Raw genomic sequence first — 17121 nt, forward strand, 5'->3', positions numbered from 1 at the left:
TGGATGACTCTGTCTGAGAACCCCTGAGAACCTAGAATTTGTTCCTCAGATACCAGGCCGACAGGTTTAGGGTCCTGAGAAATGGATGGACCACCGGACCTTGAGTTAAGAGATCTAGTCTCCAAGGGAAGGTCATTGGAGGTAGTGCAGCCAATGCCTGAAGGCGTGCCAACCATGGCCTCTTGGGCCAGTATGGGGTTATCAGGATCATCTCTATATCTACTAGGATTATGGAAAATAATTTTTCTATTTTCCTGTTTGCCTAGGAGGCAAACAGATCCACTACCGGTAGGCCCCAAGGGGTTGTGACTTTGAAAAACACCTCTTGGTTGAGGAACCAATTGTCCTGGTTCATCTGGTGGTGGTGCAGATATGTCTGTGATACCTGGATGGTCCAGCTTCGCCTTATTGATAGGTGAAGAGAGGATTTCCACCCCCAAAGGGTCCTTTTCAACTTGGTGGGAACCTTTACTTTCTGTTCTAAGGAACTTGACTATCCATCCCAATTCTGTAGGAAGAACATTTGGAGTGGACGTAGTTGGAACCCTGCCCAGGGGACCGCTGGGAAACAGGAGGTCATCAAGCACATCCTTCTTGTGACGTCCCTCAGAGAGACCCAGATTCTTTCTGGATGTAGAAGACAGAACTCCAGCCTGTGTCCTTGGCCTACTAGGTCTAGAATAAAAGGGCTGGAAGAAATCCTCTTCCATAGTGGGAGGAAGGCCCCTAAACTTCCTCCCACCCTGGGAAGGGAGTCATTGGGGCTTTGAGGAGGGTTAAACAGAATGTTGCCCTTCCCTTTTCCTTTATGCCCGGTCCAATGTTTTTTGAAATTTTGCTGGGTTTCAAAAGACTTCTGCTGTTTACCCCTGCCACGAGCATTCCTCTGAGCATAGGGGAATTTCTTCTTTTCTGGGAATCCCTTCTTTTTATCCGCTGTACGCTCCAGGGCTTCTGTTAGGCCTGGGCCAAAAAAGGTGGTCTCCTGTGAAGGGAAGACCACAAAGGCGAGATTTAGAAGTAACATCACCTGACCATGTCTTGAGCCATAGGCTTCTTCTGGCCGTATTAGCCAAAGCTGAGGTCCTTGCTGCCATTCTTACAGCTTCAGCTGAAGAATCCGCCAGGAATCCAATTCCCTGAAACAAGAGCGGAAATGATTTATTAATCTGTTCCCTCGATGTTCCAGCAGACAAGTGTGTTTGGATTTGAGATAGCCAGAGCTCCAGGTGTCTGGCTATGCAGGTGGATGCCAGGGCTGGCTTTAAGCTCATAATGGAGGCTTCCCAGACCCTACGCAAAGAGATATCAGTTCTCTTATCCATAGGGTCTTTTAGAGCTCCTGAATCCTCAAATGCCAAGTCAGTGCCTTTGGAGATTCTGGAAAGGGAGGCATCTAGCTTAGGGATTTTGTTCCAAGGCTGATCCCCACTGTTGTCAAATGGATACCTTCTTTTCAAAGTCTTTGGAAAAAAAGGCTTTTTATCAGGAGAATTCCACTCCTGTTTAATCATATCCAATAGGGAGCTATGCACAGGGAACACTCTAGCATGCTTTTTATGACAAGCGTACATCAAGTCATGCTTAGAGAGATGCACTTCTTCCTCCTCAATTTCTAGAGTTGTATAAACTGCCTTTAGTAGGTTATCTACATCCTCCAAGCTCAATTTAAAGTTGGAGCTATTATGGGAATCCTTGTCTATGGGTTCCTCCCCTGATCCTGATCCTTCTTGCTCCCCACCGGAGGAGTGGGAAGAAGAAACTTCCTCCAAACCCACTGGGATATTCAAAGATGGGGCCTGGGCCAATGGAGCCTGAGCTGGGGTGGAAGGCTGGACTGGTGCCTGCATCTTTTCAATGAGAGTTTTGAATGAACTAATGGTACTTTTTAGTTCATCTCTCACTGAGGTCAGCATTTTCTGGGTAGAGACTGCAGGGTCGTCTCTGACCAGTTTAGCTATACATGCCCGGCACACTGCTTTGTTCCAAGAGGAACTCAATTTCTCTCCGCATACAGCACACTTCTTTTTGGGGGGCTGAGGTGGGTTATTGTCCTGAGCCTTGGCCTGGAAGATAAAAGACAAGAGAATTATAATCAGGGAAACTTGTCCTCCTCCCACCTCCCGCTTATCCCCCATTTGTGATTTAGAAAAGAGGGAGCGGTGCTGCTTAACCCCTGCCCCTAACGATAGAAAAGAGAGGGGGGAAGGGGAACGGAGTTCCTAACAGGTATCTGCAAATAGGGTGTACATTTCCCCTTGCTTACCTGAGAGGTGCCGATGCCAGAGCCGACTTCCACCGCCTGTGCGGTTACTGTCGTGTCCATCGCTCTGTATGGTGATCCCAGCACTGCTGTTTCCACCTAACATCGGTCGCCCATATGTACTCACTGTTCGCGCCTTCGGAAACTGGAACGAGGGTTTCCGGCGCCCGCGGATGCCGTCACTGCGCCGGAAGTGACACTGTCGCTTCCCGTGAGGCCAGAGTGGATACGCTGAGTTCCGCCCCCTCCGTTTTTGGCGCCAACTTCAAAATTTCTTCCGAAGTTAGCGGTTCCGGGTACACAGGACTCTGCTCCAAGGAACCGGCCGACCAACGGAGTGGACTCCCCAACGTTCCACCAGACAGCATCCGTAGTCCTGCCGAGAGGCTAGAAGAACAGGAGACAGCGGTCAGCCCCTATTGCGGCACTAAGGGGGTACCGCTATGGGCTGAGGAGATGCATCTTTCCAAGTCTTTCCAAGGACAGTCCAGGAGACCGGGAGCTTCAGTTCCAGGAACATGTTACCCCCTGTCCGGAGGAAACACTAAATACTGAAGGTGAGGACTAAGGCACCGCCTTTTATTTGAATTTTGGAATGTGTTTCCTGTCCCTGGGGGAGGAGCCTAAGGTCTCATGGGCTGTCCTGGAAGACGACTTTGAGAAAGCAGAGTGTTTTTTTTACAACATTTGCAAAGGAACCTCCCAGGGACCTCCTCCTCTGCATTGGACCTCCAAGGGACCTCCTCTTCTGCATGATCTTTTTTTTTTTTATGGTTCTGGACATGCTACAGAGCTGAAACTTCACAGGTACACTTTTTAGACCCCCCAGACACTAAATCCAAAGAAATCTTTTTTTTTTATTTTTTCAATAATTGTCTCTCTATCAAAAACGACAATTTTTAAGAACTTTTTTTGCCAGATTCATAGTCCCTGGGGCATGATCCAGAACCCTAGGCACTTTTTAGGGGCATTTATTGGGTTTTAGGGCTTCAAAATGGTGTTTTTTGATTCCATATATATATCTACATTACGGTCACCTTGGCATAGCAGAGTCAATTTACCCTAAACTACATTACGGTCACCTTGGCATGGAAGAGTTTGGTCACCCTGGCATAGTAGAGTCAGTTCACTGTAAACTACATTACAGTCACCTTGATTTCGGTCACCCTGGCATAGCAGAGTCAGTTCACCTAAACTACATTACGGTCACCCTGGTATGGCAGCAGGCTAAGTCAGCTAAACTTCGTTACGGTCACCCTGGTATGGCAGCATGCTAAGTCAGCTAAACTTCATTACGGTCACCCTGGTATGGCAGCAGGCTAAGTCAGCTAAACTTCGTTACGGTCACCCTGGTATGGCAGCAGGCTAAGTCAGTAAAGTTCATTACGGTCACCTTGTCATGGAAGAGTTTGGTCACCCTGGCATAGCAGAGTCAGTTCACCTAAACTTCGTTACGGTCACCCTGGTATGGCAGGGTCTGGTCACCTAAACTGCCTAAAACAGGAAACTGCTGTTCTCCATGTTTCAGGAAAATGTGCTCACAGCAGAGGCATGCCAAGGGGGTGGAGACCTGGGTGGAGAGTTGTGCTGTTTGAGCTGATCAGGAGCAACAAAACGCATGTAAAACGCCTGTGAAACGCCAAATGTCACTTTACATTGAGGTCTATGGGACAAAAAGCCTGTGATCTGCCCAAAAAGAAGCTCAAGTACTTTTTTGAGCGTTGGGCGTTTTCCTTAGGGCGTCAAAACGCTCAGATGTGAACAGGGGTCATTGCAATGAATGGGATTTGTCTTGTTGGGCGTTTTGAGAGCTGATCAGTGAGCAGAAAAACGCTCCAAAAACACCTACATGTGAACAGAGCCTTAAGTAAAAAATAATAAATGCACATATTGTTGCATGTAAAAATAGTGTGTTTATTATTATTATTTTTTTTTTTTTTACAAGTATTGCATCCGCTATCGTGGATTTTAAATAAAACAGGGGCTGTGAAGGAGAGAAATCAGAGTGGTTGTATACCCTTAAAAATACCCAGTGATGTGACTGACCTCAAGTGATACAGAGATTAAACAAATCCTTCCACATAAGTGATACCCGTTTAATCTGAAATTTTCTCTTTATGTTTGTTCAACATCCAGAATTTATAAAGCTGGTCTGAGATGTCAGAAAAAAGGGGGCAGAAGAGAGATGAAGTTACACTGCAGAGCTCAGTGAGGGGGAGCTCTCAGTTGGACAGAAAGGGACACCCCCCCCCTTTTACATATGAAGCTGATGCTGTCAATCAGATGGAGGTTCCTCCCCTGTAACCTTTTTTCTCTTGGTGTCAGAAAAACTTGTCAGAAGTGATTCATGAGGAACAAGGCAGAAGACAGAAACGATGCTTAGCCCTGGTGACATTAGTGCGATCACAAAGATCGCATGTAATTTGGAGCGCACTGCTCCTCAATCACATGCGATCTCTGTGCGGTGTAAATTTCATCTACACAGTTTGTATGGCTGAATTTGCACCGAAATCACACTAAACACGTACAGGACCCTTTTTTTTATCCGCAGCAGAATCGGATCGCATGGTGGTTCACACTTGTGCGATCCGATTCTGTGCGAACTTTCAGATCGCACTGTGATATGCGATCGCAACTGGGGGTGTCGTTAACTTTTAATTGACACCCCCTGAGTATTGCATATGGCCGTGTGAACTGTCAGGGGTGCGGATGCGATGCAGGATCACGCTGCATATTCGCAGCGTTCCCACATCGCACAAATGTGAACCGGGACTTAGTGCTCCTAACTGAGACAAGTACACATGATAAAGGGATATGGTTTGTTTATAATTCACGTCTAAGGTTTACAACCACTTTATGACCAACTTTAAAGCAGGCTTACTTACAAACATTTCTATTTTGTAGGAACTTCTGGAAATATGAATTGGTCCTAAGCAGCACTCTGGCCATTTGTTTATGTAGCTGGAGTCCCCAGGGGTTGCATGGAGGCAGCCTATGCAACTATAGGGATACAGCCACTGTGTCCATATAGCACACACACTGTGTTTAGGTCTCCTCACCTGCCTCTGCATGCCTGTCACATTATGATGAGAGGCTGTGTCAGTACAGAAGCTGTGTTCTCATTGAGTTACATGAGTTTTTGCACACACAGGGTGATGCTTTCTGTGGAGTGTTGGAAGTAGCAAAACAAATTGAACCAGTTCCCACCTGGACTATAGCAAAAGATAGGCGGGCAGGACTCCACATGACGTCCTCCTGGACTGCACTGTGGCGTTCTGTGACCATCGAATCAGTGTACGGGCCTGCTGCTGGTTCCATGTGATTGCTGTAACCAATCACAGCAGATCACATAACAAATGTAAACAGTGGATACCTTCCTTTTATGCCATCCATTGTGTGCAATTGTGTTACTAGCTGTGATTGGTACAGAAAGGGCCAATCACTGCCCATCTGCACCATGTGATCAGCTGTTGCCAATCAAAAAAAAAGTTCTCTCCCCCCCACATACTGTCACCAGTTAGTGTCCCTGTTTACTCCACCACGACTGTTATATAACGCTATACTGCAGTGGTGACAGTGTGTAAAAAAATAAATAAATAAAATAAAGACATGGATGAGCGAGTTTGGGGAGGAGGAACTTGATTGGCCTGCATCAAATCCTGATCTCAACCGGACAGAGCAACTTTTGGATGAATTAGAGCAGAGACTGCGAGCCAGGCCTTCTCTCCAACACCAGTGCCTGACCTCCCGAATGCACTGCTGGAAGAATGGTCAAACATTCCCACATACCTAAACCTTGTGGACAGCCTTACCAGAAGAGTTGAAGCTGTTATAGCTATTATATGTAAAGGGTGGGCAAACTCAAAAATGAACCCTACGGACTAAGACTGGGATGCCATTAAAGTTCATGTGCGTGTAAAGGCAGGCGTCCCAATACTTTTGGTAATATAGTGTATATAAAAGTGATGGCGAACCTTGGCATCCCAGATGTTTTGGAACTCCATTTCCCATGATGCTCAACTACACTGCAGAGTGCATGAACATCATGGGAAATGTAGTTCCAAAACAACTGGGGTGCCAAGGTTCGCCATCACTGGTATATACTATATTGTGTGGACTGTATAAATTTCCTACAAACTAAATAAACACGGATTTTCGGTTATTTTCACCAAAGAAATGGAGCAGAATACATTTTGACCTAAATTTATGAAAATTTTATAACAAAAGAAAATCGTTTATTTGCCAAAAAATAGAAAGGAAAAAAAATAAATAAAACAGCAGTGATTAAATACTACCAAAAGAAAGCTCTATTTGTGTTAATAAATGATAAAAATGTATTATGGATACAGTGCTGTATGACTGTCTTTCAAAGTGTGACAGCACTGAAAATTGTCGGGTATTGAAGTGGTTAAACACACTGTGGTCTGTATCAAATCCCCTTCTACCAGTCACCTTTTATAAACAACCAGTTAAAGCAAACCTGTGCTTTGCCTGTTCAGTGCGGTCCTAAAGTGGCAGTAAAGTCAAAATTTTAAAAAAGGTCAGTGATAGTGTGATTTGAGCACATACATGCGCAGCTCGGACCACATTTACAGGCCGCTCTATGTGCCGCAGGTGAGAGGACTCCCATGTGCGGGAGTGACATCACCAGGGCCCAGCCATTATGGAACCCGGAAAGAAAAAAGGACGAAGATGGAAGCAGGCAAGTCTGTCATAAATATATGCTTGTATGTGGTGCATACTAGTACATTATTACTTCAACCCGCAGGGGCACATTTTTTTTTTTTTTTACAGGAGACTTTATCACTGCTTTAAAGAAAAAAAAACGAATAAATGCACATTCTTTTTGCTCTTAAGGAGCCTGTAAAGCATTGCACCAATGATAAGAAAAAATCGCTGGTGCCAGCAGGTCTCCTTCCGATCTGTCAGTATATCTGTACAGGTCGGCAGATACACTGACAGTAACAAATCAATGAACTACCATGGCACTCCACAGCGCCGTGGTGCGACAACTGCAAAGGATGCCGGGGCTTGTAGTTCATTCACACAGAGCTGTGTGTATGAATGACGCGGCCATGTGGGCGGAGCCCTGCTGATTTTGAAAAGTGACAGCTAGTATGGGAAACTTCTTCCCATACTGCTGCCACAGGGAGAGAGGGCAGCGGCTGCAGCATAGGGAGCAATATGTTCCACCCTAAAAACGAGTGGAACATGTAACATGTTCCCAAAGCTGAACTTATCTATTAAGGTGGGGGCCAAAAATCTCATGTAAACTAGGAGTCCAGCAGCTCGTACATTACACAAGACATTCTATTGGCAGCCGAACAGGGTAAGGGGGGAGCGAAAGCTATGTACATGCTGCTGGCACATCTAATTTAAAGCCAAGTTCACCTTTCTGAAGCATTTATTACTTTTTCACAGGAGCTTCCAAACCATTGCACCCACGATCAGTGGATTACGAGTGCAATGTCTAGCACCTGCACACGTCCTCCATCTTTCTCTCATACTTCTGTATGTCATTTCTGTCTGAAAGATGGAGGCGGTATGAATGAACTACAAGGATGCTCATTGCAGTCCACTGACAAATACATATATGGACAATGAGGTCACAGAGGGACTCTGGCCCCGTTTACTACAGCGGCAGAGGGAAGCAGAGATGTCATTTGGCGAATGGAAATTGATGGAATCGGTTGGGTGTCAGTGGGGTTTTTTTTTTTGTTCCAATGATGGTCCACAGCCGTCGTTTATCATGACTGACGTGTACCTACATTGCTGGATAACATAATTGATGATGGATGTACATTGGGAGGCTTTTTGAAATAAAGTAAAGGGACTTGTCAAAAACCATTTGTGCTTTTATTTACCACTGACTTTCTTGGTGCTAGAAACGCATGCATGGTAGCCCATTCACTTGAAGGGGCTGCCGTGCCCGCTGGCTTAAAAAACGCTAAGGCCCCTTTCACACGAGCGATCCGACTGTTTTTTAGGCGGATCTGATAGAATACCCCATGCATTCCTATGGGGCAGCGGGTCCGCTGACAACCGCATCCAATCCTGTCTGTGAAATCCGGAAAGATGGAAACCCTATTTTCCATCCGTCCAGGGGATCGGATGAGAGTGGACAGGCGGTCCACTCTCATCCGATTCCCCCATAGAGATGGGGCTCTGACATCCCCCTCTCCGCACACAGAGCTCACCTTCCTGCTCAGCTGGGATCTGTGATTACGATTCCCTGCTGAGCAGCACAGATTCACCTCCGGGGGCGGACTGTGTGAAAAAGCCCTAAGGTGTGAACCTTGCGTTTAACCAGGCATGTCCAAACTGCGGCCCGGAACCACAGGCAATGCGGCCCACTGCCCCCTGACAGTTTTTTATTTATTTTTTGCTGGGGAGGAAGGAAGCCATGTCAGGGGCACAGCCACAGAGGTTTCCAACTAACTGTAGGCAGAGGCTGCCTCGGAGGGGATCATCCACTAGTTGTGTTAAATTAGTGCTGGGGGGGGGCGCAGAAGCGTTTTATTACTTATATACCTTGACTATAGTATATATTTTTATATGCGGCCCGAGAAAATTTCTCTACACTCAATGTGGCCCAGAGAAGCCAAAAGGTTGGACACCCATGCGTTAAAGTATAACTTCCCCTTTTGGGTAAAGCTCTGCTTTAAGCCTATGGACCCAGAACACACCGATTTGCATGACAAAGTACCTGCACCTATTTTCTTTTTTAAAAGGGGGAGCAGGAGAATGTCACCAGAACGTCAAGGATCTCCAGAATGGGTCCAAAGCTTTAATCAGCGATCACATCATTGCAGCAGATTGCAAATTTGCAGGATATGAATCTGCTGTAACAATGTGATCACAGATTAAGCTCTCGTTCACATTGACTGCAGCTATGAACTTGAACGACTTTGTCTGAAAGCGTACAATTTCAAATCCCCATGTCAGTACAACTTAGAAACGTATAGTTCATATTCCTATCGCACACCTTCCTGGTTTGTAGGCACTTGTGTACTGGGTGCTGAAGCGATCACCAGCTGGCCACTGGATCAGTTACAAATAGATACATATTCGTTTGGACAGGTAAATTCGCATCCTATAGCCAGCAATCCCACTGCTCAGATCAGTGTGGTGTCACACTGATTTTAAAAAGTCGTTCCTGCACTACTTCTGACAATTTTGGATAGATCTTTGTGCATGAAGCCGCACAGATGTCTTCCAAGTCGTACTCGCCAGCACACCATGGATCTTGCAAAAGCAGTCCAAAAAGCTTTATTGCAAAGAAGATCACATCAAAAAAAATATAGTGCAAGGTTTCGGAGCCACACAGGACCCCTTTGTCATCACATGCCTAACGAAGGGGTCCTGCGTGGCTCCGAAACATTGCTCTATATTTTTTTTATGTGATCTTTGCAATAAAGCTTTTTGGACTGCTTTTGCAAGATCCATGGTGTGCTGGCAAGTACGACTTGGAAGACATCTGTGCGGCTTCATGCACAAAGATCTATCCAAAATCATCAAAAGTAGTGCAGGAACTACTTTTTCAAATCGGTGTGACACCGCACTGATCTGAGCAGTGGGATTGCCGGCTATAGAATGCGACTTTACCTGTCAGATCGCATGACAAGTTGCTCCAATGTGAATGAGATCTAAAGCTTTGGACCCATTCCAAAGATCCTTGGTGTGCTGGTGACCTTCTCCTGCTCTGACTTGACAAGATTCCAGCTTCAGCACCCACTTCTACACACAGGCATTTGTACATGAACATGTGAGTTGGGATTAGTGCCTACGCTCCTCTTCCAAGAAGACAATCCAGGAAAACAGCATAGATGTGATGAGAACCATGTTAAATAGAAGATCCCGAGCTTCCAAAATGTGCTAAAAGGCGTGAACCTAGTATTGGGCTTTGAAACAGAAAGCTAGCAGCTGATTGGTGGGCAGACACAGTTAGTTAGTGAATTCTCTTTCTAAACAGCACCTAGCACATTGGTACACACATCCTCACCCACGTGCGCCCATGGATGGCACCGCCCATTGTTAGAACCAGCCTGCCATGCTCGGGTCTGCTGAGCACGTTTTAGGCCCCCCATTGACCTGCTGCCACTGTAAAGCATCCGGCCCTTCCCCTCCCCCAGACACACACACAGCCCCCGTCTCAGGACGTCCCCGGCCGGATACAGAGCACTGTGATCCTGAGGCCGGGGAGGGGGCGGAGCCGGCGGGCGCTGCCACTTCCGCGCAGCTGTGAGGGGGAGGAGAGCGTGTGTGTATGGGGGAGGGGAACAAACTAACGAACAAAGATGGCTCCGGCTCGCGCTGTCGCCTAAGCGGTGGAGGAGAGGCGGGGTGTGGAGGGGGCCGAGCTGGCGCACACACATGGCGGCAGAAAAGGGCCATGGCCGCCGTCCTCGGCCTTCCTTTGTCCCTGTAGCCTGTCCCGTGGCCCTCAGTACACAAGAACGGTACAGAAGGCGGCGGAGAGGCTCCCAGCACCGAACGTAGTACCGTCTCCGGTGCAGTCACAGTCCGGTGTCCCTCCAGGCCTCACCTTAGCCCGTACCCCATGAACTCTCGCCACCAGTGGGGAGCCTCGGTCCCCGGACACGTCCCCTCCCCCCTCCGCGGCCCCCAATAAAAGAACGTGCACGTGGTGCCGGCCTTACCGCCCGATAAAGTCTCCTCACCTCAGCCGTGCGTATCAGAGCTCCGCCGCCTCCTCCTCCTCCGTCTTGTCTTCCTCTCCGAGAGGAGGGCTGGAACAGAGCGACGAGAAAAAAAAAAAATCCGTCGGTGCTTTCCTGTCCGGTTACGTTAAGGTCACATGACCGGCAGCGGGGGGGCAGTCGTGCAGTGAAGCTTGCAATGCTCTCCCGCCGGGAGTATGAGGAGGCGAGAGTCGCCTTCCCCTCCCCCTCTTCCTCCTCCTCTGTGTCTCGTTTTTTTTTTTTTTTTCCTCCCTGCGCCCAGAACACGGCCCCGCCACCTCCACCGCCGCCATGTCGGTCTCCTCCCGCCGGAGCCGCTCGTGTCAGGGAGAGCCGAGCCCCGCGCGCTCCTCTTCGTGCTTGTTTTCTGTATTGGCCTGTCACAGACTTTCATGGCTGAATGTGGCCAACCACAACAAGGGTCACGTCAAAAAAATAATTGTGGAATAATAAAGACGACCAATACGAAAATCGCATGCATCTCTCAGTACATTACACCCAGGCTTCTCCTCCTGCCTCACACATCAGTCAGGGAGCTCTCCTCACAGCCCTGGCCTGTGACTGAGTAAATCCAGTCAGCACCTTCTATTACTACTACATGAATGGATGAGGAAGGCACAGCGTTCTGTCTGTGCTGCTCTTCCACGTAAAGTTTAAGGCCTTGTACATATTGCAGCAATTTCAGAAGTGCGACAACACTGAACGCCTTCGTGCGTGCTGGGTGGCAAAAACGCCGCTTTAAAAGCACTCTTCACATTTGAGCAATTAGGAATCGCAGGCGGAATCAGCCCTGTTCTATCTGCAATTCCAAAAATGCCACGCCAGAAAAATGCGCCTGGCTCAGGACTAAAATTCAGTCCCTGAGCGTCTTCGTGCGTAGAGCAGCCTAACGGTCAATTTTGGTTTAGTGCGGTTCTTGGTAATACTGAAACCGCCCCCCCACCATATAAAATTTTCAATACACTATTTCCAACACACAATTCCAAGGCGTGCATTTGGGCGCCGCTTACCCTGTGCGATTTTGCCATACCAAAAAAATGCACCTGGCTCCGGGCTAAAATTTGGTTCCTGACCGTCTTCGTGCATAGGGCAACCCAGTGGTGTACTTTGGTTTTGTGCTTCCCTAGGCAAGACTAAAATCACCCCCCCCCCCTATAAAAAATGTTTGATACACTATAACAAACGCACAATTCCAAGCCGTGCGTTTGGGTGCCGTTCACCCTGTGCGATTTTGCAGTGCCACAAAATGCGCCTGGCTCAGGGCTAAAAATTGGTCCCTGAGCATCTTCGTGCGTAGAGCAGCCTAACGGTCAATTTTGGTTTAGTGCTGTTCTCGGTAATACTGAAACCGCCCCCCCCCCCCCTCATATAAATTTTTCAATATACTATTTCCAACACACAATTCCAAGGCGTGCATTTGGGCGCCGCTTACCCTGTGCGGTTTTGCCACACCAAAAAATGCGCCTGGTTCTGGGCTAAAATTTGGTCCCTGAGCGTCTTCGTGCATAGGGCAACCCAGTGGTGTATTTTGGTTTTGTGCTGCCCTAGGCAAGACTAAAATCGCCCCCCCCCCCCATCTAAATTTTCTGATGCACTATTCCCAACGCACAATTTCAAGGCGTATGTTTGGGTGCCTTCAATAAATTTTTTGATACACTATTCCCAATTTGGGTGCCGTTCACCCTGTGCATTTATTTTTTTTCATAAATGTGTTTTTTTTCCCCCAAAAAATTGCACTTGAAAAACCGCTGTGCAAATACAGTGTGATATAAAAAATTGAAACACACACCATTTTATTCTATAGGGTCTCTGCTAAAAAAAATATATATATATATTTGTACAGTATCTCACAAAAGTGAGTACACCCCTCAGATTTTTGTAAATATTTTATTATATCTTTTCATGTGACAACACTGAAGAAATGACACTTTGCTACAATGTAAAGTAGTGAGTGTACAGCTTGTAAAACAGTGTAAATTTGCTGTCCTCTCAAAATAAGTCAACACACAGCTATTCATGTCTAAACCGCTGGCAACAAAGAAGGGTACACCCCTAAGTAAAAATGTCAAAAGTGGGCCCAATTAGCCATTTTCCCTTCCCGGTGTCATGTGGCTCGTTAGTGTTACAAGGTCTCAGTTGTGAAAAGGGAGCAGGTGTGTTAAATTTGGTGTTATCGCTCTCACTCTCTCATACTGGTCACTGGAAGTTCAACATGGCACCTCATGGCAAAGAACTCTCTGAGGGTCTGAAAAAAAGAATTGTTCTACATAAAGATGGCCTAGGCTATACGAAGATTGCCAAGACCCTGAAACTGAGCTTCAGCATGGTGCCAGAGACCATACAGTAGTTTAACAGGACAGGTTCCACTCAGAACAGGCCTAGCCATGGTCGACCAAAGAAGTTGAGTCCACGTGCTCAGCGTCATATCCAAAGGTTGTCTTTGGGAAATAGATTATGAGTGCTGCCAGCATTACTGCAGAGGTTGAAGGGGTGGGGGGTCAGCCTGTCAGTGCTCAGACCATATGCCACACACTGCATCAAATTGGTCTGCATGGCTGTCGTCCCAGAAGGAAGCCTCTTCTAAAGATGATGCACAGGAAAGCCCGCAAACAGTTTGCTGAAGACAAGTAGACTAATGACGTAAATTACTGGAACCATGTCCTGTGGTCTGATGAGACCAAGATAAACTTATTTGGTTCAGATGGTGTCAAGCGTGGGTTGGGGGAACCAGGTGAGGAGTACTAAGAAAAGCACGGTGGTGGGAGTGTCATGGTCTGGGGCGGCATGAGTGCTGCCAGCACTGGGGAGCTACAGTTCATTGAGGGAACCCTGAATGACAACAGGTACTGTGAAATACTGAAGCAGAGCATTATCCCCTCCCATCGGGACTGGGCCGCAGAAAAGTATTCCAACATGATAACGACTCCAAACACACCTCCAAGACGACCACTGCCTTGCCAAAGAAGCTGAGGGTAAAGGTGATGGACTGGCCAAGCATGTCTCCAGACCTAAACCCTTTTGAGCATCTGTGGGGCATCCTCAAACGGAAGGTGGAGGAGCGCAAGGTCTCTAACATCCACCAGCTCCATGATGTCATGATGGAGTGGAAGAGGACTCCAGTGGAAACCTGTGAAGCTCTGGTGAGCTCCATGCCCAAGAGGGTTAATGCAGTGCTGGAAAATAATGGCGGCCACACAAAATATTCACACTTTGGGCCCAATTTGGACATATTCACTTAGGGGTGTACTCACTTTTGTTGCCAGCAGTTTAGACATTAATGACTGTGTGTTAGTTATTTTGAGGGGACAGCACATTTACACTGTTATACAAGCTGTACACTCTACTTTACATTGTAGAAAAGTCTAATTTCTTTCAGTGTTGTCTCATGAAAAGATATAATAAAATATTTACGAAAATGGGAGGGGTGTACTCACTTTTTGTGAGATATTGTGTATATATATGTAATGCTAGCAAAAAAAAGGAGATTTTTACATGTAGGAGCGAAGTGTCAGAATAGGCTTGGGAAGGAGGTGGTTAAGTGAATGACATGCACGATAAATGGAAACACAAGTGAATCGCACTTTTCAAATCGCTGGTGTAAACAGGGCCTAAGGGAGTTTGATGGGTTGTGTTTTTTTGTGACCCTACATGTTATCCAAAAAATATTCTCAGGTATAACACCAGTGTGTCTTGCTGCCCCCTCAGCGCTATGGGTATCCTTATATGTACATTGCAGAACAACAACATCCAAACGCCTGACATGACAAAACACGTTTGCAATTGCAAAATGCGGCTTTAGGCATGTTTTTAACGCTGAGTTTCTCCTGCCTGGAGAAAAGGTGTTCAGAAGAGGTGGGCGATTGTCCGGTGTGCATGGGGCCTTACAGTGCTGTCAAGGGATCTGAGTAGTTTACAAATCATGGCACATTGCAAAACAATTGAATTTAGTTAAAGTATAACTAAAGGCAAAACTTTTTTTTTTTTAATTTTGGACAGAGAGGAAAAAGATTAGAACCCCTGTTGGTTTTTAATGCTCCCTAAGCCCCCATTGAGGACATTCTCTATTTATTCTTTTCACCATTATCATTGAAAATGAACGTAAAAGAAAAACCCACATTTTAGGTTGTCCCCTGAAAAGTAATAGAGGGTAAATCTTCCAATGGGGACACTGGTTCTGATGACCTGGGGGTCCCAAGGAATTCCCTTTATTTGCAGGCATTTCCTCTCACTTCCTGGTTGGCTATTCCTGGACAGGAAGTGAAGGGAAATCTGGACAATAGGACACAGATGGCGTAAAAAAAAAAAAAAAAAAAAAACTGACAGTCGTTATATTCTTCCCTTTACTCTATCCATAATGGAAAAAAAAGTTTTGCCTATTCTACTTTAAACACTTGCTGACCAACTGCTGTAGTTTTACTGTGGCAGGTCGGCTCTATTACACCAAATGTCGTACCTGTACGTCGTTTCGTGTAATAAACATTGGGGTAGGGGCGCGTGCCGATTGGCCAGAGGGGGAGCCAGTTAGCGGGTCCGGCGGACGCGATGTCCGTCGGCCACCCGCAATCGCCCCCCCCCATAGAGACAGAACAGCAGTTTGCCTATGTAAACAAGGCATACCATCGTTCTGTCACAGATGATCACAGGATTCCTGTGTTCTTACTATTTAGGAACACAGGTCTATATGTTCATCTATTGAGTCCATCCCCTACACAGTTAGAAAGCACTCCCTATGAGAACACTTAACCCTTTGATCGCCCCTGGTGTTAACCCCTTCCTTGCCAGTGTCACTAGTACAGTAAGGGCTCTTTCACACGGTCCGCCTCCGCAGGCGGATCCGTGTTGCTCAGCGGGGATCGCGGATCGATCCCCGCTGAGCAACACGGTCCCAGAGGGGGAGCCAGTTAGCGATCCCCGCTGAGCTGGGCGGATGACAGCTCCGTCTCCGCTTGCAGAGCGGAGAGGGAGGTGTCTCAGCACCCGCTGCCCTCTATGGGGGATCGGAGGAGAGCGGACCGCTTGTCCGCTCTCATCAGATCCGCTCCGCTCCGATTACTTAACGGATGGAAAAATAGGGTTTCCATCCGTCCAGATTTCAGCACAGGATCGGATGCGGATGGCAGCAGGTGTCAGCGGAGGTGTCTCCGCTGACACCCGCTGCCCCATGGAGCTGCATGGAGGATCCGATCAGATCCGCCTAAAAAACTGACAGGCGGATCTGATCGGACCGCCCGTGTGAAAGAGCCCTAACAGTGCATATTTTTAGCACTGATTACAGGGGTAATGTCACTGGTCCCCTTAAAAGTGTCAGTTGATCTGTCCACCTCAATGTCGCAGTCCCGCTAAAAATCGCTGATCGCCGCCATTACTAGTAAAAATAAATAAATAAATAAAAATGACATAAATCTATCCCCTAGTTTGTAGACGTGATAACTTTTGCACAAACCAATCAATATACACCTATTGGGATTTTTTTTACCAAACATATGTGGCAGAATACATATTGGCCTAAATCATGAGTGTCCAACCTTTTGGCTTCTCTGGGCCACATTGAGTGTAGAGAAATTTTCTCGGGCCGCATATAAAATATATACTGTACTATAGTTAAGGTATATAAGTAATAAAATGCAGCTGCACCCTTACCCCCCCCCCCCCCCCGCACTAATTTAACACATGATCAAATGAAATGGAATCAGTATATGGAGGTTTACTTCTTCTGAGAGATATTAAAGGAACACTCTAACCACCATGACCACTTCAGTGATTTGAAGTGGTCATGGTGGTAGGGGTCAGAAACACTGCACATGCTCACATCCCCCCCCTCCCCATCCGAGGCAGCCTCTGCCTACCGTTAGTTGGAAGCCGATGTGGCCATGCCCCCGACCCGACTTCCTTCCTCCCCAGCAAAAAAAATAAATTGTCAGGGGGCAGTGGGCCGCATTGCCTGGGGTTCCGGGCTGCAAGTTGGACAAGCCTGGCCAAAATTGATGAAAAAATTAGATTTTTAAATGTTTTTTATTGGATATGTTTTATAGCAGAAAGTAAAAAAAAAATGTTTTGTTTGTTTTCAGAATTGTTGCTCTGTTTATAGCGCAAAAAAGAAAAAATGCAGAGGTGATCAAATACCACCAAAAGAAAGCTCTATTTGTGGGGAAAAAA

The 17121-nt window shown here is 46.8% G+C and overlaps 1 protein-coding gene across 1 annotated transcript in view; it reads right to left on the minus strand.

Moving 5' to 3' along the window:
• The window catches only part of ZBTB2 (zinc finger and BTB domain containing 2), a 30863-nt gene extending 19621 nt beyond the window's left edge, over nt 1-11242 (minus strand). Inside the window, exon 1 of the mRNA XM_082252608.1 lies at nt 10945-11242. The gene's annotated coding sequence lies outside the window, so the exon portion shown is untranslated. The remainder of the gene's footprint in view (nt 1-10944) is intronic.
• Between the last annotated feature and the right edge of the window lie 5879 nt (nt 11243-17121).

This window comes from Pelophylax lessonae (genome assembly GCF_965119305.1).
Source record: "Pelophylax lessonae genome assembly, chromosome: 3".
Classification (NCBI taxonomy): domain Eukaryota; kingdom Metazoa; phylum Chordata; class Amphibia; order Anura; family Ranidae; genus Pelophylax; species Pelophylax lessonae.